Source organism: Geotrypetes seraphini, chromosome 6, assembly GCF_902459505.1.
Source record: "Geotrypetes seraphini chromosome 6, aGeoSer1.1, whole genome shotgun sequence".
NCBI classification, from domain to species: domain Eukaryota; kingdom Metazoa; phylum Chordata; class Amphibia; order Gymnophiona; family Dermophiidae; genus Geotrypetes; species Geotrypetes seraphini.
Window position 1 is genome coordinate 118,574,451 of NC_047089.1, and position 26,880 is coordinate 118,601,330.

Consider the following 26,880-nt stretch of genomic DNA (forward strand, 5'->3'; position numbering starts at 1 on the left):
CGCCGCAAATGAGGCATGAATCCATGCCATCATGTCCTGAGGAGGCCATCTGTGAAGTCTGGAGCGAAAACGAAGCTAAGTACAAAAAATATAGTTTTGAAAAGTTTGAAGAAAATCCAAGATGGCCGCCGCGAGTGCTGATTTCGCCCCAAAACAGCCCGGGAAAAACACAGGGAATCCGGGAAAACGGCGATTTTGCATTTTTTTTTGTGTGTAGGGGGGGTTAGGGTATGCAGGGAAACACCCAAAACTCCCTTTTTAAGACCCCCCCAAAATTGCCAAACTGGCATGCATATAGCTACTCACAGGGCTCTGTGCTGCAATAGAAAGAATGGCAGGCAAGCTTAAACAATCATGCAAGGAGATCAGTATCTCAGGAAACTGACAAAATTGGATTTCAAGTCTTCTGATTGCCTCACCTGCCCGGCCACCCCAGTCATTGACTACCAGGACCTTCAGAATAATCAGGAAAGGTACGCAGTCTGGTCCCAACGTGCCTCCCAAGGAAACGTGCAGCCTGCGCTCTACCCCTTAGTGGACAAACCCGGGGAGAGTCAGTTCCCGATCCTGGAACCCCGATTAGACATGCAGGCTGTCCTGGGGGTTTACTGCAGTGACAGGTAACCCCCCCAGATGCAGACTTTTTAATAAGAGTCTGCAATCTCCCACCGAAGGATGTCCCTGCAGGGTGAATCCGCAGCAGTAGGGCAAGACCCGCGTCAAATATTAAATTAATATTGTCACAGGGGGATCCTATGACTGAGAAGAGTAGTAGGAAAATGTCTATGCCAAGTGCTAGGCAAAGGAAAATGCAGACCCAAAATGAAAATACACTACTGACACCTCAGCTCAGAACCAGAACCAACCAGGGAAGGTCTAGTAGTGAGCAGCATAATACCCATTTGTTTTCACCTAGATTATGGAATGGGGAACAAAAGGTAGATGGAACCAACAGTGCTGCGAATATTGTTCTTAGGGGGAATATTTATGGGGTAACTCACAACATTCATGGGGGACCCAGTTCGAGGCAACACCAAGAACATTCTAGTCTCCACTTTAGCTAGGAACAAGCCACACCTGCAGCTTGTTATCAGGAGGCTTATAAGGGCCAGTAGCAGTGCTCACAAGACAGGCAGCCACTGAACCAACCCAAGCTGGAGAGGAAGTCTTATGAGGAAACCAGACCAGTTCCAAGAGCCAGAAGCAGTTTACAGCAGCCAAAGGTACAAGTTAGAGCTACTTATAATGATTGTGAAATGTTAAATCAAGTTTCAAGTTTATTAAAAATTTTGATAAAACGCAAATCAACACTTCTAAGCGTTTTACAATTTGTAATTAAAAAAGGGAGGAGACAATAAACGAGTCAGTACTCCCATAACAATACTTGACCAACTAGAAATAATAGGAAAATAGGGAGAACTACAAATTAACAGTAAAGAATACATGAAAGGTAAACCACGATGGAGAGGCTAGGGAATAAAGATTATGAAATAACTCTGGCATCTTGGAAAAGGTAAGTCTTTAGATTTCCCTTGAGCTTATCTAAGTTTTTTTCTGCCCCGATATGAAGAGGTAGGGAATTCCATATTGTAGGGGCCCTGATTGCGAATGAGGTAGCCCAACGTGCACTAATAATTTTCAAGGATGGCGTATGAAGCAGTTGCTGAGAAGAGGATTTTAGAGCTCTTATAGGTTCATGTGGAATGAGAAGTTTATGGATAAAGGCCGGTTCTTTAGTGGTTTGAGTTTTGAATGAAAGGATAACTATTTTATATATGATACGGTGTGGAACTGGCAACTAGTGAGCTGATTTTAATAAAGGAGTAACATGATTGAATTTCTTTTTATTTGTGATAATTTTTATGGCTGTGTTTTGTATCAATTGTAAATGGCAGATATCTTTTTGATAGATACCCTTATACAATGCATTACAGTAATCAAGCTTAGATATAATTAGGGAATGAATTAAAATATTGAGAGACTGAGGATCTAGAATGTTTGCAAGAGATCGGATCATCCTTAGTCTAATAAAACAATTTTTTACTACAGAGATAATTTGTGGACGGTAAGTTAATTTATCATCTATTATTACATCCAAAATTTTAGTTGCAGACACATAAATAATAGGGATATCATTTATTGTAATGGGAAATCTAAGCTATATATTATCTTTCCACGGAAAAAGAAGACATTTGGATATACTAAGGGCTCCTTTTACGAAGCCGCGTTAGCGGCTTTAGCGCACGCACCTTTTTAGCAAGCGCTAACCCCCGTGCTAGCCGAAAAACTACCGCCTGCTCAAGAGGAGGCAATAGTGGCTAGCGCGGCCAGAAAATTAGCGCGCGCTATTACGTGCGTTAAACCGCTAACGCGGCTTCGTAAAAGGAGCCCTAAGTGACAACATGTTTTCGTTGAGCCACTGTGAAATTTTGTCTAATTTATCTTTGAAAAGATTAATGTCATCAGGACTGGAGACATTGATGGGATAAATAATCTGAATGTCGTCTGCATAAGCGTAAGCAGTAAGACCAATAGATTGACAGAGTGTTAATAAGGGAGCCAGGTAGATATTAAAGAGTAGGGGGGACAGTATAGCTCCTTGGAGGATACCAAAACTGTTTTGAATTGATGAAGAAATGGTATTATTAAAGGAGACAACAGCAGTGCGATTTGCAAAATAAGAGGTAAACCATTGAAGGATTTGTTCAGAGATACGTATCGCTGCTAATCTTCGTAGCAGGAGTTGATCAACTATATCGAATGCAGCTGATAAATCTAAAGAGATGAGGATGACTGATTTATGCTGGTCCAGGAAATATTGTATAGATGTGGTTAAAACTATAAGTGCTTGTTCAGTAGAATGTTTTTTCTGGAAACCAGTTTGATTAGGATGAAGAGCCTGAGTTTTGTCAAAGTAGTCTGAAATTTGACTGAATGACACTGCTGAGAACAGAGAGAGTTTAGACTCAGAAGAGGCCATGGACTATTATGAAGAGATTCAGGAAATTTTATTTCATGGAAACTGAAATGGAGTAAAACAGAAGCTTTGCTGAAGGGTTCCCCCCCTCTTATTTTGTGCACCAGTAAGCAGTAAGTACAGATAGAAAATAGTAGTTCTAAGCTGCAAGAGTGCCCTGGTACAAGAGGCATTTATTTTTGTCCAGAGGAGAACTACACAGAAGACTTGCCTCCAGGTAGGCACAGGTCTAAGGAAGGCCATTTTGGAAAGTATTTTGGAAGTTTGTGTTGCACACTGAGAAGTTATAAAAGCCTATTTACAAAGTGAACTTTTGGCAACAAAATGAAATTTTTGTTTGTTGTTTGCAAGTGGAGAATTTCAGCAAGGTTTATTTGGAACTGATGAAATATTTGAGTCCTTGAAGAAATAAAATGATTTAAGTTTTGAACTAGCAAGATGTTTTCATCACTTGATCCACTACTCCAAAGGGAACTGATTAACCGCTCAGTCAGCACTGTGTGCTCTGGACTCTTTTGGCTACCTCCCTCTTTGGGGCATGGACCGGCCTGGTGATGCACGGTGACAATATACTAAAATTTTGGAAAAATAAACATGAGCAGAAGAGATGAGCTCCTACAGTATGGCTGTAGGAAACAAAACTGATCTTCAGGGAGCATGTCACAGTGGGAGGGGCTGGAGTTTGTTTTGAGTTCCCTACAGATTATGGCTGCATAAGATTCATAACACCCACCCGTTCAGACTACAGAGGGATTGTACAAGATTTCGACCTTCTTGTTGCAATTATTCCTTGTAGAAAATTGTGGGATATAAGATACTATTTGGTATGGTATGTTTGAAGGCATAAGCAAACTGTACGGGAGGTAAATGGGTAATGAGGATTAATATCCTGCTGTCCTCAACAATATCTGTTCCAGTAAAGCAACTATTTTTACTAAGGACATGAATGATATGAATTGAATAAAATCCCAATCTTGACAAATCTCTCAGATACCATGTGTTCCAGCTCAAAATGGGTTGTAGTTTCTGCACAAAATTCTGACACTTAGGACATTTAATGGCAGAATTATTAAGACCTAAAAAGTGCCCAAACTTTAGTTGGCCATGAACTGGGCCAATCCCTGTTGGATAAAAAGATAATATCACAAAAACTATTTGGGCTAGAAGTCTGAAAGCTTGCAGATTTTCATCTTATATGTTGGTCTCCATTCTGGTAGATTATTATCAATTTCTGAAATGGTAAGGTTTCCAAATTTTGTTAGAATTTTATGGAATGACCCAGAAGATATCTGACAGTAAGTAGATCCAGATGGAACCATCTTGAGTGGTTCTTCACTAAACAGAGATCAGAATCTTGAAGTGTCCTTGGCAAAAAATGAGTAATCTGTAATTTTTTAGTAAAGTGAAATAAATCAACTCTGGTATGAAAGGCGCTGAACACATTTTAATTAGTTTCTGTAACACTTTTCTACTTCAGAGCGATGTGTATTGGACAAGTTGATAACAAGGGCCTTCAAGACCATGTGATCAGACGATAACACTCTTTCCCTTTTCCCCTTCCTGTATTTTCAGTGTTTGATGTCTGTGTAATCTTGTCTTTTTCCTAATCTATGGGTCACAGGTCCAGCCCTCAGTGAGGCAGTGGGATTGCAGAATGATAAGACAATAGCCAGGGGTGGTTTGGATAAGGTATATAAAATATAGAATGGAATATTAGGTTCTTACCTTTTGGTAATATTATTTTATTAGTCCTTGACAGTCAATATGACAGGTGTTTTATCTCAACCTGCGAACCAGATCTTTCAGAAAACCACACAATTTTTTCTTCTGATCCTCCCCACTTGGTTGAGGAACACAGAACCTACTACTACTACTTTTACTTATCACTTATATAGCGCTGAAAGGCGTACACAGCACTATACATTTTGACATTTATAGATGGTCCCTGCTCGGAAAAGCTTACAATCTAACTTGGACAAACAGACTGGAACAAAGCATACACACAAAGGGGAAAGGGAATGGGGACTTGTATACTGCCTTTTTGTAGCTTTGGCTTTCAAAGCTGACATTCAAAATGGTAGGCACTGGAGGATTAAGTGACTTGCCCAGGGTCACAAGAAGCAGCACTGGAATTTGATCTCACAACCTCAAGATGCAGAGGCAACAGTTCTAGAAGTGAGCCACACAACAGCATTCTGTTTTGCTCTGCAATATATAAGAAAACAGTTAATAAACAGGCAACATGAAAAAAGGGCAACAACATGGAACCAACCTGTTATGTGCAATGAGCACTAACTGGAACAAAGCCAGAGGTAAAGAGATGTACTTACGTACATGGAATGATTCCCCACAGGGCCTGTCTACTGGTGAAAGATACTTAGGCCTAAAAGGAGAAATATCCGAGGCAAAAAAATGTAGGCAATACAGAGAAACAGAGTAGAAGGGTGGGTAGGCCATATTGAGTCCATCAGGGACTATCAGAAGATTACCAAAGGTAAGAATCTAAATCTTCTATTCCGTTATGTCCTCTCTGGAGTCAATATGAGAGGCGACATACCAAAGCAATGGCAACATCTAGGGTGGTATAGAAGAGACTGCCCGCAATACTGAGGCACCAAAACAGCGTCAGACCAAGCCGCCACATCTACTGTGTAAAGATATGAAGAGACGACCAAGTGGGCGCTCTACAAATTTTGGTCGGATTAATTGCCCAAAGAGATTCTGGCATCTTTTCAATGCTTCTTTAAGAATCTGGAGTGGTCTCGCAGGACTGGAGAAGGGTGGATGTAAGAGGAGGAGGAGTAAGGAGGAGGTTAGGAATTCCAGTCCTGTTAGTCTGCCCTGAGTAGTGAATAAACCAATGGAAATACTACTTAAGCAGAGGATAGTGAGACTTCTTGAATCAAATGGACTGCAGGACCTGAGGCAGTATAGTTTTACGAGAGGCAGGTCTTATAAGACAAATCTGATTATTTCTTTGATTGGGTGACCAACAGTTGGCTATGGGAAGGATGCTAGATATGGAGTTTGCTCTGTGAAAAAGGATGTTAGTGGAGTGCTGCAGGAATCTGTCCTTGGGCACATCTTTTTGAGGGATATTGCGGAAGGACTACCTGGTAAAGTTTGCCTTTTTTTACGCATGATACCAAACTCTGGGCATCGATAGATGCAATACTTTGTCTTAAAACTGGTTTAGCGAGTTAAATGCAAGGTGAGTTTTGTGCAGATGGGCCTCAGTGTGTCTTACCAGTTTTCCTCCTTTCTAAGCTTGTTACTTGAACTTATGAAGAGATTCATCCAAGGCATATACAGTACATAGAGCTTAATATAAAGCTTACAATTTTGTTATCATAACAATTGTGAAATGATTAAATAAAAATACAATGGTGTAAATGTAGAAATAGACAGACTGAATCTTAGTACAGTAATAGGAATAACATATACAATGTCAGAAATGTATAGCAGACATATATATGGTAAACGACAGCAAAGTACAAAGTACCATAATATACCACAGTATGATATGATACAATGACAATGCACACAAATGGCACACCCAAACAGGGCATGCAGGCATAACTCTATATTAGGCGTTAAAACTCCCATGATTTAAAATAAAACACGCGGAATGCTATTTTCTTATAATAGCATATCACATATGTAGACGCTCTAATAACAAACATCTTACATGCAGAACCATGAGAAAGGGGTGAACACTAGCTTTAAAAAGCCGGTAAAGAATAAAAATGGAGCCGCACGAATACCTTGGTCAAATTGAATTCCAGGCCACAGCGAGAATACGGCAACGTTACAAAGAGAGCCGTTTTCCTACCAAATCAAGTTTCTTTTCAACTTCGTTATACTAATAGTCCATTACTAATTTGCTCTTTTCTTCCGTGTTCAAGTCCCGCGATTACTAGAGAAGAGGAAGCTGCGTTAATGATAATCTTGGGCGCATGCGTCCCAAACGTCACGGCCTGTCAAAAAACAACCAACTAGCAAATCCGTTCTTAAGCGCTGTTTTGCTGGTAATTTTTGGAAAGATGGTGTAGTTCTTGTGGTGTTAAGGTATCCGATTATCTGTTTAGTGTGTACTTCGAAACAGACGCGCTCATTAAAGGCTTGAAGACAGACTAAAAAAAGGTTAGGGGATTTATTGTTTTTCAAACTGCTCCTTTTCCTGTTTTCTCCACCGTGCTGGTGCAACTGGGTTGGAAAGTAAGTGTGCATGGTAAGTTGCTAAGATCCTGCTTAATTATTATAGTATGTGGAAGGTAAAGGGTGCCAGTCTTCAGGGATGAGGAAGGAAAGAAGTAAACAGGGGAAACGGTACTTAAAAGGGTTGTGGATAAGTCAACGTTTTGATGTGTCATGAATTAGGCTAGCTAGGTCGTTTCGGTTATTTTCTTTGTAGCAGGGCCTAATAGTTTTGAGGTTAGGACTGGCCAGCTGGCAGTAGTGTAGGGAGAAATTTTTCTGGGGAAAGAAATTATTTTGCATTACTCAATAGAATACTCGAGTGGAGGGGAATAGCAGCAGCAGGCAGTAATGAGCGGCTACGACAGCGGGGGGAGAGAATGCTCCCTCCCTGCACCCATGGCAATTGCTGGTGTTTCTTATGCTACCAGGAGTACTGTACATGCAGTGCAACCTGGTGTTCCTTATAGTAAGTGTGCAGAAATACACGGGGTCCTTTAGTAATTGGACTGGACTATCTAAAAAAAAAAAAAAACAAACCCACAAAAACTTTAATTATAACTCACTTTGAAATACTTTTCGTTTTCAAATATTTATTGAAATTTTAAATTGTTACAATGCAAAAGATTCATAAACATGAACATAAAGAGAACAAGAAATGTATACTTGCTTGTATGTAAAGCATCAGAAAATTTAATAAAGGAAATCGTTCCTGAATTATGAAAGAAAACAGTCTAGACTTCCATTTTCTGATTCTTAAAGAGTAATTTGGAGAGTTTATATGAGAGGCTGTTGTCGTACTTTTTGTACATCAATATCCAGTTCCACCACATGTGTAATGATAAATGGGAATTATCTTTCCAGTTGTTAATAAGTTTTAAAGCTAAGGAAACAAATAAGTCCAAATAGGACTTTATCATCATCAGAAAGTTAGAAATATAGAAGATGACGGCAGAAAAGGGCTACAGCCCATCAAGTCTGCCCACTCTGCTTACCCACCCCCTGTCTATGCCCTAATGACCCAATTTCCTTATCTTGACCCTCGTAGGGATCCCACATGGGTATCCCATTTATTCTTAAAGTCTGGCATGCTGTCTGCCTCGATCACCTGCACTGGAAGCTTGTTCCAATGACCAACCACTCTCTCTGTGAAGAAATACTTTCTGGTGTCGCCATGAAATTTTCCACCCCTGAGTTTGAGCGGGTGCCCTCTTGTGGCCGAGGGTCCCTTGAGAAAGAAAATATCATCTTTCACTTCGACACGTCCCGTGAGGTACTTAAATGTTTCGATCATGTCTCCCCTCTCCCTACGTTCCTCGAGAGTGTAGAGCTGCAATTTGTTCAGTCTCTCTTCGTACGAGAGACCCTTGAGCCCCGAGATCATCCTGGTGGCCGTCCGCTGAACCGATTCAATTCTGCACACATCTTTACTGTAATGTGGCCTCCAGAATTGCACACAGTACCGTATTTTCGCGGATATAACGCGCACCGTTGTAAAACGCGCACAGGGGTATAGCGCGCATAAATCACGAAGATATGTAAAAAAACTTTTCTATACCGCGCTCAGGCATATAACGCGCATGCTGCCCGACTCTCCTCTGGCCACCCCGACTCTCCTTTCGCTCTTCCCGACTCTCCTCTGGCCACCCCGACTCTCCTTTCGCCCTCCCCGACTCTCCTCTGGTTGCCCCGACTCACCCTGACTTTCGGTGCACTGCCCCGCCTCTCCGTGCGCTGTCCCGACTCTCGTTCACCTGCCCTGACTTTCCGTGCACTGCCCCGCCTCTCCGTGCGCTGTCCCGACTCTCGTTCACCTGCCCTGACTTTCCGTGCACTGCCCCGCCTCTCCGTGCGCTGTCCCGACTCTCGTTCACCTGCCTTGACTTTCGGTGCACTGCCCCGCCTCTCCGTGCCTGTCCCCCTTGAAGTCCTGTCCCCCCTTGAAGGTCTGCCTGTCCCCCCTTGAAGGTCTGCCTGTCCCCCCTTGAAGTCCTGTCCCCCTTGAAGGTCTGCCTGTCCCCCTTGAAGATCTGCCTGTCCCCCCTTGAAGTCCTGTCCCCATCCTGAAAGCCTGATGCCCCCCCTCGACGTCCGATTCTTCTCCCCCCTCGGCAGGACCACTCGCACCCCCACCCCGAAGGACCGCAGACTCCCCGACAATATTGGGCCAGGAGGGAGCCCAAACCCTCCTGGCCACGGCGACCCCCTAACCCCACCCCGCACTACATTACGGGCAGGAGGGATCCCAGGCCCTCCTGCCCTCGACGCAAACCCCCCTCCCCCCCAGCCGACCCGCGACCCCCCTGGCCGACCCCCACGACCCCCCCCACCCCCCTTCCCCGTACCTTTGGAAGTTGGCCGGACAGACGGGAGCCAAACCCGCCTGTCCGGCAGGCAGCCAACGAAGGGATGAGGCCGGATTGGCCCATCCGTCCTAAAGCTCCGCCTACTGGTGGGGCCTAAGGCGCGTGGGCCAATCAGAATAGGCCCTGGAGCCTTAGGTCCCACCTGGGGGCGCGGCCTGAGGCACATGGGCCAAACCCGAGCATGTGTCTCAGGCCGCGCCCCCAGGTGGGACCTAAGGCTCCAGGGCCTATTCTGATTGGCCCACGCGACTTAGGCCCCACCAGTAGGCGGAGCTTTAGGACGGATGGGCCAATCCGGCCTCATTCCTTCGTTGGCTGCCTGCCGGACAGGCGGGTTTGGCTCCCGTCTGTCCGGCCAACTTCCAAAGGTACGGGGAAGGGGGGTGGGGGGGTCGTGGGGGTCGGCCAGGGGGGTCGCGGGTCGGCTGGGGGGGAGGGGGGTTTGCGTCGAGGGCAGGAGGGCCTGGGATCCCTCCTGCCCGTAATGTAGTGCGGGGTGGGGTTAGGGGGTCGCCGTGGCCAGGAGGGTTTGGGCTCCCTCCTGGCCCGATATTGTTGGGGAGTCGGCGGTCCTTCGGGGTGAGGGTGCGAGTGGTCCTGCCGGGGGGGGGATGGATCGGACGTCGGGGAGTCGGCCGGGCAAGAGGGCTTGGGCTCCCTCTTGCTCCGATCGTGGATGCGGGTGCGGGTGGGAGCGCGTGCGAGCGGTCGTTCGGGGTGGGGGTGCGAGCGGTCCTGCTGGGGGGGTGAATCGGGCGTCGGGCGGGGTGGGAACTGTTTAAAAACTTTTGTATACCGCGCTCAGGCATATAACGCGCGAGGGGTATGCGCGGTACGTAAAAACCACGTATAACGCGCGCGTTATATCCGCGAAAATACGGTACTCCAGATGAGGTCTCACCATGGCCCTGTACAACGGCATTATGACTTCAGGCTTTCGGCTGACGAAACTTCTATTGATACAACTCAATATCTGCCTTGCCTTAAATGAAGCCTTCTCCACTTGATTGGCAGTTTTCATGTCTGCACTGATGATTACTTATAAATCTCGTTCTGCTAAAGTCCTAGTTAAAGTTTCTCCGTTCAAGAAGTACGTCCTGCATGGATTTCCCCTTCCGAGGTGCATGACCTTACATTTCTTAGCATTGAAGCCTAGCTGCCAGGTTGAGGACCAACTTTCCAATGTAAGCAGGTCCTGTGCCATATAATTCTGTAAACTGCATTCACTTACTATATTACATAGTTTGGCATCATCGGCGGATAGTGTTATTTTACCTTGAAGTCCTTGAGTCAGATCCCCTATGAATATGTTGAAAAGGAGTGGACCCAGGACCGAGCCCTGCGGCACTCCACTGGTCACCTCCGATATTTTAGAGAGGGTACCACTAACCACCACCCTCTGAAGTCTGCCACTCAGCCAATCAGCCAATCATTGACCCATGCAGTTAGTGTCTCTCCTAACCCCATCGATTCCATCTTGCTTAGCAGCCTGCGGTGTGGGACACTGTCAAAAGCTTTACTGAAGTCCAGGTACACGACGTCCAAAGACTCTTCCAAGTCCAACTTTCCAGTCAAAGAAGCTGATGAGATTGGATTGGCAGGACCCTATCCTTGGTGAATCCATGCTGACTGGGATCCCGAAGATTCCCTTCATTCAAGATCGTGTCCAATTTGCTTTTAATTAGTGTTTCCATGAGTTTGCACACTATTGATGTGAGACTCATCGGTCTATAATTCGCAGCCTCTGCTCTGCAACCCTTTTTATGCAGAGGAACGACATTAGCTAATTTCCAGTCCAGGGGAACTTTCCCCTTACTTAGGGAGAGATTGAATAGCTCAGCCAATGGTTTCGCCAGGACATCGCTCAATTCTCTGAGCACTCTTGGGTGCAAATTGTCTGGTCCCATGGCTTTGTTCACCTTGAGTCTTGCCAGTTCACTGTAAACTTCACCTGGTGTGAACTCAAAATTCTGAAACAGGTTTTCTGTGCTTTGTGTTGCTTTCAACTGCGGACCGTGTCCCGGTGCCTCACAGGTGAAGACTGAGCAGAAGTATTCATTCAGTAGTTCGGCTTTATCGGAATCTGCTTCCACGTAACTTCCGTCCGGTCTTTTAAGGCGTACTATCCCGCCTGTGTTCCTTTTTCTGTCACTAATATACCTGAAGAAGGATTTGTCCCCCTTTTTAATGTTTTTTGCCAGAATTTCTTCCATTCGAAGTTTTGCCTCCCTAACTGTCATTTTGACCGCTGTAGACCTGGTCCTATATTCTACCTTTGCCTCTCTTTTCTCCGTGCGCTTGTAGGAGAGAAATGCTTTTTTCTTCTCCTTAATGAGGTGCGAGATCTCCGCGGTGAACCATTGGGGTTTATTGTTTCTTTGTCGTTTATTTACTGATTTTATGAAGCGGCTAGTTGCTTCATGTATGGTTGATTTCAGTGTTAACCACTTAGCTTCTACATCATTGGTCTCCGCTTGGTCCTGCAGCGTCCGATGGACAAAATCTCCCATGCGTGCGAAGTCTGTGCCCCGGAAATTGAGTACCTTTGTTTTCGTGTTTGATCTAGGGAAGCCTTTCCTAAGGTTGAACCATACTATGTTGTGGTTGCTGGAGGCTAGCGTATCTCCTACTGAGACCTCTGAGACGCTTTCCCCGTTGGTGAGTACCAGGTCGAGGATCACTTGGGCCCTAGTAGGCTCCGTTACCATTTGTTTGAGACGTGCTCCCTTTATGGAGGTTAAGAGCCTCCTGCTACCGCTAGTTGTTGCTGAAAATGAGTTCCAGTCTGCATCAGGCATATTGAAGTCCCCAAGCAGTACAGCTTCTCCTCATAGAGTAATATTCTCTGTCTTCAATTAATTCTGCGTCCATGTCTTCCAGTTGTCTTGGGGGTCTGTATACCACACCTAGATACAGGCATTTTTCTCTGCCTCTTGCCAGGTTTACCCAGAGGGACTCCCCGGTGTACTTGACATCTGTGTTCCTGTTGGTTTTGATGTCCTCTTTAATGTATAGAGCTACCCCCCCTCCTAACCTGCCCTCTCTGTCCTGACGAAGTAGGTTGTAGCCCGGTATAGCCATATCCCACCCACGTGAGTCCGTGAACCAAGTTTCAGATATTGTCGGCATTCCTTATTTCAGCCTCCAATTCTAGAATTTTGTTACCTAAACTGTGTGCATTGACATACATGGCCCTCCATATCTTGTGTTTGCTAAGTCCCTGTGAGGCGTATCCTACCCGAGTCGGTGTGACTCCTAAAGAACTGTTTGCACATGGAAGCGGAGTTTCGACTCACCTCATCAGGATAATTCTTTTCTGCACTAATATGTGAATGGGTACCCTCCCCCGACTTACCTAGTTTAAAGCCCTGTGAAGCAGGCGGGCTAGACGGTGTCCGAAGACGTTCTTACCCCTATTGGTCAGATGGAGTCCGTCTGGTCCTTGTAGCGCTTCCCCATGGTTTAGGAATCCGAAGTTCATATCCCGGCACCATCCCTGTAGCCACTCGTTCGTCCTCAGGATACGTTCATCTCTGGCTCTTCCCTTGCCTCTAACTGGGAGGATCGATGAGAAAACCACCTGCGCTCCTGTCCGCTTCAGCCTTTCACCCAGTGCTCCAAAGTCTCTGGTGATGGTCTCCGGTGTGTTCCTGGCAGCGTCGTTGGTTCCTATGTGGACAAGAAGCATAGGAAAGTGGTCTCGGGGCGTGAGTAGTCTATCCAGACTGGCGGTGACATCTCGTATCCTGGCTTCAGGCAGACAGCAGACCTCCCTAGATTGCATATCCGATCTGCAAATTGGTCCCTCGGTGCCCCTCAGCATGGAATCCCCGATGACTATTACTCTGCGCTTCTTTGGGGGGAGCCGGTCAGTTGTCCCTGGAGATGGAGCTGTTTGTTGGGCCTGCTCCTGTTCCTGCTCCTGTTCCTCATCGGCAGTTCCTTCCTAAAGAATCTGGAATCTGTTCCACAGGGTGAGTTGAGGGGTTGATGTATAGCTGCCCTGTTTGTAAGAAGAAGGAGAAGATGAAGAGATTGAAAAAGGGGGGGATTGCCTGTGGAGGAGGTCACCAGCTGCCAGGAGTCAGTGCCGCTAGCCATTTCCTGTATCCCAATTGTTGGATTCAAAGCTGATGATTTGGGCGTCTCGAGGATGGACTTGTCATGGGCCTGCTCGGTGATTTGGGACAGCTCCTGGACAACTCCGTCGATGTAGGCCTTGTCCTCTCGGATGCTTCTCAGGCGTATCACCTCCACCCTGAGGCTCCTTAGTTCCTGCATGAGATCTCCATCCAGCTGCGCGGCCTCCTCTGTCTGTGTAGAGACTGTAGTGTAGCGCTGGGGGATGGTCTCGGTCTGCACAGAGATCTCTGTCCACCGTCCTGGGTCCTCCTCCTTCTGCACGCAGTCCGTGGTCGCTTCCTGGATCCCCATAGCGACTGGAATACTGGTCTTGATTGTAGACTTCACGCTTCTTGTCCTCCCTGCCATTGCTGAGTTGTAATTGAGGTCTGCCTGTCAGTAAGGTAAAGAATTAGGAAAATTATAAAAATCTGTATATGAGCAGGTGTGAGATTTTGAAAGATTCGGGTGTCTGAGAGTTGGAAGAATGGGGTATCTAGTGCTTGAAAGATAAGGGTGTCTGAGAGACTGAGAGTTTGAGATGTCTGAGAGGGTTGCTGTCTGTGAGTTAGTATGAGAGCCTGTACGATTAGGGTGAAGGGATAGTGTGTTTGAGAGGTCCGCTTGTTGCCCTAAGGTATCGTTGTCTTGTGTAGTTTGGCTCTTCTTAAGGCTCTTTGCAAAGGCGCTCTCGCTAAGGCTCGCCTTCGCCTCGCGCTGAACGGCTGCGCGCCGTTGGCTCGTCCTCTTTTATGGGGGGAGTTTTGCTGGTGACGTCAGGGGTGGGTGGAGTTAGCTCTCGCCTCTTCCCCTGCTAGCACCGCCTTCTCTGCTCCTCTCTCTGCTTCATCCTGCTAGCACACTCTCCGTTCACTGTTCTGCCATGTGCTCAGGACTCTTCTACCATGTGCTCAGGACTAGGCACAGCTCCTACAGTCTCCCTTCGGCTGGCCTTGCACAAAGTTGTGTGGTAAGAGCCAGTGATTTGTAGAATATGGGGCTCATAATAAAAAACCCAAACAAAAACATACAAAAAGTGGCTTAAGTCGGTACTTGGATGATCATAAAGACAGATTGTCCAAGTACTGATAATCAAAACTGGTTTTAGATATATCTAAAACCAACTTAGGCCTTTACCCTGCCTCTGTATGCCTAGAGCGAAAAGGAGCATTCTTGGAGGAGTGGATAGGGCAGGAGGGTAAAACAGGTCCATTTGCCTAAGATCCCACCCATAGGAAGGGCATTAGGCAACTGGCCCAATTCCGGTTAGCCCAGGTTCTTAAGGCCCCTCCTATGGGCGGGGCTGGTATAAGTTCTGAATTTTAAGTTGGTCCATGGGCCTAAGGCTCCACATATAGGAGGGGCATTAGGCAACTGGCCCAATTCCGGGTGGCCCAGGTGCCTAGGGTCCCTCCTATGGGCGGGGCCTTAGGTGCCTGGGCCAATCAGGCCCTAGGCCCCTCCCCAGTACATCCCACAATGCACCGGGAAAGGGCAGGCATGCCATTCTGAGGAAGGCAGGCCTGCCGGATGGAGGGAAGACCCATCTGGCCATTGATTAAGGTTAATGGAGGTCCGGGGGGGGCTTGGTCAGGGGGATGGGGGTTCGGGGGGAAGGTTGCCGGCAGGAGGGCTTGGGCTCCCTCCTGCCGATGTGTGTGTGGTGTTTCTGTGTGTGTGTGGGGGTTTCTGTCTGGCAGGAGGGATTGGGCACCCTCCTGCCGGTAATCACATGAGTTCGGGTTGATAGAGATTGAGCATCTCTCCTGCCAGGGTGATTAGGAGGGATCGCAGCAGGAAAGATTAGGCATCTCTCCTGTCGCGATCATTGGGGGGGGGGGGGCACAGTTCCAGGATTCTGCAACCAGCGTTGTTTGACAGACACAGTTTAGAGAATCCTGCTTTTAGGCGAAGGACTGGCCCCTCCTTCGCCTAAAAGGTCTTGTTATGGGCGTTTGGGACTTGGGTAATTTTGGGGTTGGGAATGTGTTTTAAGGATAGACGTAGTGGTAGTCTGGACGATTAAACTGCTGAACGTAGAGGTAGGCCTTTCTCAAAAAAAAACTCATTTTGGACTTTTTTTTTAAATTTTTTTTTTTTTTTTACAATGGACATTTCCCTGCTGCCTACTTTCTGCGTCTAGGGACTTTGGCCCAAAGGGGACTTAGATGTTTCTTTTGATTATACCCTTCCACATGTCCAGGGGAGAGAGTATCTCTAAATTTAAAAATAGCTTGTATTTTAGACCATATGTCAGACCAAAAAATGTGAAGATTGTCGCAGTGATAAATTTGATGCATAAGAGTACCTACTTCTTTGCGACATGACCAACATAGTTTGGAAGTTGAGGAATTACATAACTTTGCTTGTCTCGGTGTCATAAAGCATGGCGTTGGAGAAAGTATATAACATCTGTGTAATAGCAGAGGAGCAAGAAAATCTAGGACCTCATTACCAAAACATGTTCCAGTGACATGGAGATAAGGTTAATTCTAGATCTTTTTCCCAAGCTTGTTGAATGCCAATACAGAAGTTTCTTTTCGATAATTATAAAGTTTTATAAATTGAATATGTTATTAGGTAAATTTTCAGTTAACTGCACATGTGACAGTTGATACCACTTAAAAAATTGAGAATCTGGTAGGTGGAATTCAGTAATAATTGACTTAAGTACTATATATTAAGTACCAGCTGACTACAACGGCTGCAGCCACAAGGGAAGGAGTTGGAGCCGGCGTGGGAGGCGAACTCCACCCCCAACAGCCCTTGCGGCACCACTACAACCTCTTTTTAAAAAATCTTCATCTTCAGGGCGACGCAGCTCTTTCAAACTGCTCTCTCTTCAGGGTAGCTCCATAACCAGTGGGAGATGCCCCACCAGCACAACCACCACTGCAGGGAACAGATGGGGCTGGTGTGGGAGACGTGCTGTGCCTCCTGACCTCCTGCACAACACACACACACACACACAAAGAAGAGAGCTACTTTCTCCTACGGGCACCACTTATGATCCTCAATCCATCAAAATGAAATTACCACTCGCCCAAATTCTCCCAATTCTTTGCCTTTCCAGTCTGACAGCTGTGCACAATGCACGCTCCAGCAAAAAACCCCACCCCTCATGGCCCCCCCAAAGAATCTTCAAACCCACCACAAAACCATCCCAATACTCTGGAACAAAAACACCACCAACAAAAGACAGAAAAACAACCCCATTTCAAACCATCCACCAATCCACATCCAGTAAAACAATCGGTGGAATCAAAAAACGGAAATACCCTGACCCCCATCCACTGTATGTATGCCAAAGCAAGATTGGTAGTAAATAAGTTATTTCTCCTGAATGACCTAATCTCAACCAACAGCCTAGACTTCTCATTCATAGTGGAAATTTGGCTAAAAGACCTAGATAGCCCGTAACTACCCCATCTCTGCCCTCAAGGATACAACATACTGCAATTCCCTAGGAAGCACAAGCGAGTAGGCGGCCTAGCAATAATATACAAAAGCTCCTACATCATCACTGAGCTAGACTCAGCAGTCCACCCAGATCTAGAATACATTGCTTGCAATCTCGAAGACACGCCCAGCTCCACGCTTAACAAAATTGGAATCCTACTGATCTACAGACCGCCCAACTCCCAATCAAGATTTTGCCCCAAAATGAGTGAAATAATAATGAACCTAGCATGCCAGTACACTAAACTACTCATCCTCGAAGACATCAACCTCCCTCTCGAATCTACCGAGAACAAAGATGTCTTCAAACTCAAAACACTACTTGAAGATTGTGACATCACGATCATACCCTCAGGTCCCACCCATAAGAAAGGACATACCCTAGACATACTAGCATCAACCCCTGTCAACCTTACAACTAACGCCAAATGGACCCCAACACCATGGACAGACCACTACCTACTAAACTTCTGCTTAAACTTCGTAATTGAGAATCAGAACAAGGTACTTGGACCGATCCTTTTTAATATTTATATCAATGACTTGGAAAACGGAACATCCAGTGAGATCATCAAGTTTGCAGATGACACAAAACTCTGACGGGCAATCAGATTGCAGGAGGATAGTGAGGAACTCCAGAGCGATTTGTGTCGGTTAGAAAAATGGGCGGAGAAATGGCAGATGAAGTTCAACGTGGAGAAATGCAAGGTAATGCATTTAGGCAGTAAGAATAAGGAATACGAGTACAGAATGTCAGGTGCAAGTCTGGGAAAAAGTGTACAAGAAAGGGATCTGGGTGTACTGATAGATAGGACCCTGAAGCCGTCAGCACAATGCGCGGCAGCGGCAAAGAAGGCAAATAGAATGTTGGGCATGATAAAGAAAGGAATCTCGAGTAGATCGGAGAAAGTTATAATGCCGCTTTATAGGGCAATGGTCAGACCCCACTTGGAATACTGCGTCCAACATTGGTCTCCCTACCTAAAGAAGGATATAAAACTGCTGGAGAGGGTGCAGAGACGAGCAACCAAACTAGTGAAGGGTATGGAGAAACTGGTATATGAGGATCGACTTAAAACACTGGGATTGTTCTCCCTTGAGAAAAGGAGACTGCGTGGGGATATGATCGAGACCTTCAAAATACTGAAAGGAATCGACAAAATAGAGCAGAGAAGATTATTTACATTGTCCAATTTGACACGGACAAGAGGACATGAAATGAAGCTAAGGGGGGACAAGTTCAGGACTAATGTCAGAAAGTTCTGCTTCACTCAGAGAGTGGTTGGCATCTGGAATACTCTCCCAGGGGAGATTATTGCAGAATCGACAGTCCTAGGCTTCAAAAGCAAACTAGATGCATATCTCCTTGAGAGAGGCATATAAAGTATGGTTGGCTATAAAATAAACCAGGTGTATACCTGGCAGGGCCTCCGCGTGTGCGGATCGCCGGACTTGATGGACCGAAGGTCTGATCCGGAGATGGCGCTTCTTATGTTCTTATGTCACAAAGGAAGTGAAACTTGTGTGAGGAAAGACCAGATCAGACCTTTTTTGGAACTTAGTTGAGAATTCTCTAACCCCTCCTTCAGACCGCATTACAACTAAGCTAATGAGCTGGAACTAAGCCATTACCAATGCATTGGACACACTCACCCCCTCCACCCTTGAAAAACAAAATCATAACTCCCCCTGGTTCAACGAATCTCTGAGATCAGATAAACAACTATGCAGGCGTCTGAAAAGAAAATGGTGAAAAAGCAGAACACTAGAATACAGAACACTATGGCAATAAACAAATACAAATCCAACATATTGGAGGCCAAAAATAACTACTATTCCAGCAAACTAGGCACCAAAACGGTAGATAACAATAAACTATTTCACCTGGTGCAACAGCTCACAACCCCACCGACTCAAACCCAAAAGACAACCCAACAAAATCAGCGCTCAGGATCTAGCAGACTTCTTTCTCAACAAAATCAAAACTGTATAATCAGAGGTAGACAAATCAATCCCCACTGAGACACACATGCTCAGTACATCTTAACACACCCCTGAACCCACCAAAGCAGACCAAATCTGGACCTCATTCTCCAGTCTGTCCATCCCTGACACAAAAAACTACTATCCAAACTATCTGTGTGCTGCAGCTCCCTAGACAACTGTCCCTCTTACCTTCTCACTGCCGCTCCTGGATAACTCACCATTTGAATCACTAACTTACTCAATAACTCCCTAAACCAAAGCCACTTGCCAAATATAATGGGAAAGATTGCCCTCATCCCGATACCAAAATCACCAAATTTGGCTTCAAATTATAGACCTATCGCCGACATACCCATTTTCACAAAAATCATTGAGATCCACAATTTACATGGAGCAACACTCATGCCTCCACCCATCCCAGTTCAGATTCCGTCAGCAACATAGCACAGAGCTTATCCTCCTCACCTTAATCACAAAAACCAAACAACTGCTCAGTACAGGACGCCAAGCAATATTCCTCCAATTTGATATTTCAGCAGCCTTCGACTCAGTTGACCACCATTTACTACTAATAAAACTATCAGAAATAGGCATAACAGGCACAGTGCTAAAATGGTTCTCAGATTTCCTAAAAAACATAGAATATATCGTCAATAAGAGTGGAAAGACCTCCAACCCCTGGAAAGCCTTCTGTGGTGTGCCACAAGGCTCCCTACTCTCCCCCCATCCTATTCAATCTCTTCATGAGCTCTTTAGGTAACATCAAATTCAAAGAAGAAAGCATAATGTCATACGCAGATGACATTTTTCTCCTTATTCCCATAACCAAAAATCAATCACTTACCCAACAAAATCTTACACAATATAGAAAAAAAATCTATAATTGGGCAACAACCAACAAACTGAAGCTAAACACAGCTAAAACCAAAGTTCTATACTTCCACACAGCCCAGCAAACGGAACCTACAAGCATCACCCTTCAATTAGGTGACAACCTCTCCAGAGATGAGTCCTCTAAAATCCTAGGTTGTATACTGGACTCCACTCTTACCATGTAACCCCAAATATCTAGTCTCCAAAAGAAATCCCTTTACACCCTGAGGCAATTAAGACCAATCAGACCTTACTTTCACCAATATCACTTTGCTTTCATCATATAACTGATGATCCTACCACAACTGGACTACTGTAACTCCATCTACATGTGAATCAACACTGCTCTAATTCACAAACTGCAACTCATCCAAAACACTGCCATAAGACTTATCTTCAACCTGAGAATAAACTACTCAGTCACAACTTTCATCAAACAAATGCACTGGCTACCCATCCCATCCCGAATAACATTCAAAATATCTTGCATCATTCACCGCATAATTTATGGAAACTCTGTGGCCCCACTCATCCAACTCTTCTCAATAGCATGGTCTACTTCCCGTAGAACCCTCAACTGGATGCTACTAAATCTCCCATTCACTAAAGATCTTCATTATAATTGAGTTTTCCACTCCATGCTTACCTTCCTAGGAGTCAAAACTTGGAATGGCCTTACAGAAAAGACCAGAACTGAACCTTGCCACATCATCTTCTGAAGCAAACTGAAAACCCATCTGTTCGATACTTAATCTTCTTTACCCTCTCTTCTCTCCCTTTCCCTTCCTCTTCTCTCCCCTTCCTTTCCCTCTTATCTATCCACCTCCTAGTTGGTAGGGCTAGTCTCAGTTAGAGTGCTGGTCTTTGCGAACTGTTGGGCATGATGGACCACTGGTCTGACCCAGCAGTGACAATTCTTATGTTCTTCTGTTCTCTCCCTCCCTCCTCTTTATCTCCCCTCTTATCTCTCTTTACAGTAGCCTTGAGCCTGTATAGGTATGAGCGACGCACAAATAGAAGATTAGATTAGATTAGATATTACACTTTTCCATATAGAACAATTTATTGGAGATTTATCTATTAGAATAAATTAATTGTTCCAAATGGCCATGCCATAGGCAGTATCAGAAGGTATAGGTACACATTTACTCAAATATGTAAAAGAGAAAATTGTAGCGGGTATAACATGAGAAACAGTAGATTAAAAAAGGCAGACATTTGACAGTACAAATAAAGGAGTATCCTGACTTAGGACATTCTCTAAAGATGTCTAAGAGGGAGTATAATCCTTATCAGTGCTTGGATACTGATGACAACTTTTACTGAGAATATAAGCAGTATTATAATTTTTGAAATTTTAAAATTCGGGAAGCAATTCTGGGAGGTCTGGAGTTCCAAAGAAATTTCAGGAGTAAGCACAAACAGCATCAACGCAGGTGCCATAAGGCGGTAAAAGGGGCCAAAAGAGACAAGTTAAAAATAGACAAGGAGACGAAAAACTTCAAGCCGTTCTTTCGATACATTAAGGAGAAACGACTTGCGAAGGATGACCATTGAATAAAGGGAGCGCTAAAAGAGGATAAAGCAATTGCCGACAAACTGAACACATTTTTTTGCGTCTGTATTTACCAAAGAGGATATACATAGCATACTGGAACCCATCAAGCTATATGCTGGAAACGAAGATGGAAAACTGACAGGGTTGACGATCAGTCTAGAAGCGGTATGCAGGCAGATCAATAGGCTCAAGAGATAAATCTCCGGGACCGAATGGCATCCATCCGAGGGTCATCAAGGAACTGAAAAGGACTATAGCTGAACTACTTCAACTAATAGCCAATCTGTCGATCAAATCAGGAAAGATTCCGGCAGACTGGAAGGTGGCAAATGTTACGCCGATCTTCAAAAACGGTTCGAGGGGAGATCCGGGAAACTACAAACCGGTGAGTCTGACCTTGGTACCGGGAAAGATGGTAGAGGCGCTGATAAAAGACCACATCATTGATCACCTTGATGGACACGGTCTGAGTTTCAGCAAAGGCAGATCTTGTTTGACGATCTTGCTGCACTTCTTCGAGGGAATAAACAGGCAGATAGACAAGAGTGATCCGGTCAACATTGTATATCTGGATTTTCAGAAGGCATTTGACAAGGTTCCGCATGAATGACTACTTCGGAAAATTGCAAGCCATGGAATCGAGGGTGAAATACTCACGTGGATTAAAAACTGGCTGGAGCATAGGAAACAGAGTGGGGGTAAATGGACAATACTTGGACTGGAAGAGCGTCACCAGTGGGGTGCCGCAGGGCTCGGTGCTTGGACCCGTGCTCTTCAACATCTTTATAAACATTGGTACGACGAGTGAGGTGATTAAATTTGCTGACGATACAAAGTTATTCAGAGTAGTGAAGACACAGGGGGATTGTGAAGATCTGCAACGTGACATAATCAAGCTTGAGAAATGGGCATCGACATGGCAAATGTGGTTCAATGTGTAAAGTGATGCATGTCAATACAGAATGTCCGGGGTGGTACTTGGAGAGACCTCCCAGGAAATAGACTTGGGAGTTCTGATCGACAAGTCGATGAAGCCGTCCGCGCAATGTGCGGCGTTGGCGAAAAGGGCAAACAGAATGCTAGGGATGATAAAGAAGGGGATTACGAACAGATTGGAGAAGGTTATCAGGCCGCTCTACCGGACCATGGTGTGCCCTCACCTGGAGTACCGCGTCCAGCACTGGTCGCCGTACATGAAGGACATGGTACTACTCAAAAGGATCCAGAGAAGAGCAATTAAAATGGTTAAGGGGCTGGAGGAGTTGCCGTACCTTGAAAGATTAGAGAAACTGGGCCTTTTCTCCCTCGAACAGAGGAGATTGAGAGGGGACATGACTGAAACATTCAAGGTACTGAAGAATAGACTTAGTAGATAAGACAGGTTGTTCACCCTCCAAGGTAGAGAGAACGAGAGGGCACTCTCTAAAATTGAAAGGGAATAGATTCCGTACGAACGTAAGGAAGTTCTTCTTTACCCAGAGAGTGGTAGAAAACTGGAATACTCTTCCGGAGTCTGTCATAGGGGAAAATACCCTCCAGGGATTCAAGACAAAGTTAGACAAATTCCTGCTGAACCGGAATGTACGCAGGTAGGGCTAGTCTCAATTAGGATGCTGGTCTTTGACCAGAGGGCTGCCGCGTGAGCGGTCTGCTGGGCACTATGGACCACTGGTCTGACCCAGCAGCGACAATTCTTATGTTCTTATGTATAGTATCTATTGACTTATAAAAGGAATCAGGAAATTTAATAGGCAGCATAGATAATAAATAGTTAACTTGAGGCACTAGAGTCATCCTTATCGACTCTAAACAGCCCCACCAGCTCATCATTACAGATCTCCCAAAATATGACATTGAAAACATTCCATCAGACTATTGGATAAAACTAAAAAGGTTTGCCTTGCTTGATATAGGAGATAGAGAGCCCGAAGAGTTATGGAATGGCATCAAACTGATATATAACGCAAAAAAATATGATCACGTTACACCCTTATTAATAGATGCACACTGGCTACCTATCAGTCATAGAATCTCTTTCAAAATAATACTACTCATTTTTAAAACATTAGCATCAAGTGAACCCTCCTTTATACTCAGATACTTAACCCCACATAATACCCAACGTCCTCTCCGTTCTTCCGGACAAAATCTCCTTTCTGTACCCTCCCTAAAAGTTATTGGAACACGAAGATCAGATATGTTCACAGTCATGGGGCCTCAATGGTGGAATGCTTAACCACAATACATTAGAACAGAAAAAGACATTACATTTAAAAAACTATTTAATGATACGTTTAATGTTTGAAACTTTTAGATCTTTAAGAAATTTATTTATTTTTACTTGAAATTTTCTATTTTTTGGAGATGCTTTTACTAATGTTATGGTTTATATAACCCTTTTCCTTTTGTTTTTACCTTTGTTTTTCTACCAACAACTTAAAATGTAACTTTATTCTTTTTCCTCCCGAGTCATGTTTGTAAATATGTATCAACTTTGTTAAATATTAGCTTTCTTTTATTAATTGCATTAGATTATGTACATCGCTTAGTAATTTTAATAGGCGATCAATCAAATGCACTAGTAAACTTGTAATCAAATTTGTAATTAGTGATGAAGCTAAAAAAACACTCCAGAAGAAAAAAGCCAAGAAATCACCTTGAATCTCAGAAGAAACCAGAAAAGTAGCAGAAGAAAGAAAACAAGCAAAACTATCCAATGATAGAAAAAAAGTATCACAAATGAACTGAGTATTTCAACATCAAGTTCAGCAAGGATATTTGTCAGAAAATTGAATCAGAATATGTAAATGGAAAACCAGATTAGCTTTTCAAGACATTAGGTGCTCCTTTTACAGAGGTGCGCTAGAGTTTTTAGCGCACGCACCGGATTAGCACGCACTATAGCGCGCGCTAGCTGAAAAACTACCGCCTACTTAAAAGGAGGCAGTAGCGGCTAGTGCACGCGGAAATTTAGCGCGTGCTATTCCGCGTATTAAGGCCCTAACGCACCTTTGTAAAAGGAGCCCTAAGATTACGGCAGAAGTTCCAACCTTCACTTGGGATGCTTAAAGACACCAATGGAATGATATTGAATGATCCAGAAAGCATTAAAAAGAAATGAATATATGGAAAATTTATGCAAACCAGGCAATGAGGATAACATTGAGGAAATGGAACTGGAAACTGAAGAACCAGATATTTTAAAAGAAGCCATAGCAGTGATTAAAGCCTTATTGAAAAACAACCTACAGCTTACAAACCGAGTGGCAAAAAGATAGTTATGTGATGTAACCGCCATCTTTTCTCATGAACAATGTGGAGTCGGATGACAGCGGCGCCCTTGGTGAGTACACCATCAAAGCGAGAGCAAATACTAATTTGTAATTTATTAGACATTGGAGGGAGAGGTTATACAACTGTATGTGACTACTTTCTCTTTTTTATACTCGACAGGGAGACCCTTGATAAAACACATCCGTGTGAAACATGTCGGGTCTGACTCCCTGGGTTTATGCTGAGATGAGTATATAAATAACTTTTAGAGTTTATACTATGAAAATTAAGAATTGAAGAGTCTTACAATATTTATTCTTTAAAAGGTTCTTAAAATTTAATAGAATTGAAAAAGTGAATAAAAAACAAATAAGCAAAAACTGTTACAAACCCGACAGCCAATGATGAGGCTCCCACATTAAACTTCCCGCTTTTTTGAATTGAACATTGCGGTGGAGTGGTGGGGCTGAGGCATCAGGTTTTCAAGGATTGAACATCAAAATATAATCTGGACATACTTTTGATTATTGAAAAACAAGTCATGTGGTATCAATGGTATTCCTATTGAATTAATAAAAGGCTCAGAAGGTGCTATTATGTCCTTCATTCGACTGTGTTAACAGATTTGGAAGGAAAAAACATGGCCAACCAATTTGGAGAAGATCACTGTTCATACCTATATCGAAGAAAGGTGACGCCAAGGACTGTAACAACTACAGAACAATTGCATTAATTCCACACGCCAGCAAAATATTGCTGAAAATAATGCAACGAAGACTCCAATCATTCGTTGAGCAAGAACTACCTGAAGTTCAGGTTAGTGTCAGTACTCAGGTTAGTTTCAGAAAAGGTCAAGGAAGAGACATTATTGCCAATGTTAGATGGATATTGGAGAAAAACTCTTATACCTTTGCTTCATCGACTACAGCAAAGCTTTTGACTGTGTGGATCACAATAAACTATACCTAATGTGAATTTAGAGTGTTTTAGCAAATGTATATATTTCTTACACAAGTGGGTCTCTTGAAGAAAAATTATATCATGTGATAAATGTGTTACATAGGACCAGAACTTTTGATGTTTGAAGGAATTATTGAGACCTTTAACATTAAGAGAAAATATTTTAAGAGGTAAAGCCATTATTGGATATTAAAAGAAAAAAAATCATAGGATCTTAACTTTCAGTTCACCAAGCATGTAAAATACTAGACATCAATAACCCTCCATAGGAAATGAATATCCAGAAGACAAAATACTAGAATATTGCTATTAATATAAACATTATCCCCCTTTCAGAAAACCATGGAAACGGATTTTAGTGCAGGCTGGTGCACTGAATGCACTGAGTTGCTCCTGACGCTCATAGGAACTCTACGAGCATCGGGAGCAGTGCAGAGCATTCAGTGTGCTGGCCTATGCTAAAAAATGCTATTGCAGTTCTAAAAGGGATGGGGGTATGAATGGAATTTGACAGGAACAAGCAAGGATAAATACCTGTGGTGATGAGAGTTGTATAAAAGAAACATTAGTAGTATAAACAAAGTACTTAGACAATGAATGTGCCTGGCAAGGCACAATAGTGGCAATAAGGCAATAATAGAGTCTGTCTCCAAAATAGAAATAACCATTAAGACCAAGCTTATATAACATATGCATAATTAGTGCAATTACGGTAAAAAACATATTCATTACAAAAGTAATAAACCTTGTATATGAAGCCTTTGAAGAGCACTAAATGAGAACAAAAATCAGCTGGTGGGTGCATCTTCCATGATGGAATAACCTTGTTGATCCAAATATTCCTGTAAAGCATTTGGATCTTCAAAAGATTTAGTAACATTGTTCAGTGTAATTTTCATGGTTGCAGGGAAAAATTCCATATCGTGCTCCATTTCTCTTCAGATGTAGTCTCTTAGAAAGAAATCGCATCCTTCAATGCAAGGTATTTTTATGAAGATTTGCCACAATTAGAATAGACTGACCATTGTGTTTAATTGGAGGTTTAGATTTTGCAGCTTGAATGATTTGAGCAATAATTTTAGTGACAGATTACAGATCACTAACAGCAG

At 44.0% G+C, this 26,880-nt stretch overlaps 1 protein-coding gene across 25 annotated transcripts in view; it reads left to right on the forward strand.

The window, feature by feature from the left end:
• The first annotated feature begins 1,137 nt into the window (after positions 1 to 1,137).
• Positions 1,138 to 26,880, forward strand: part of ABHD13 (abhydrolase domain containing 13) — a 341,021-nt gene continuing 315,278 nt past the window's right edge. For 9 of the 25 annotated variants that reach the window (XR_004539850.1, XR_004539849.1, XR_004539851.1 and 6 more), the window contains exon 1: positions 6,742 to 7,208. The gene's annotated coding sequence lies outside the window, so the exon portion shown is untranslated. Of the gene's footprint in view, positions 1,224 to 6,741; positions 7,209 to 25,434; positions 25,628 to 26,880 lie in introns of those variants that run through there. The other 16 variants (XM_033948425.1, XM_033948426.1, XM_033948421.1 and 13 more) reach the window with 9 other exon arrangements.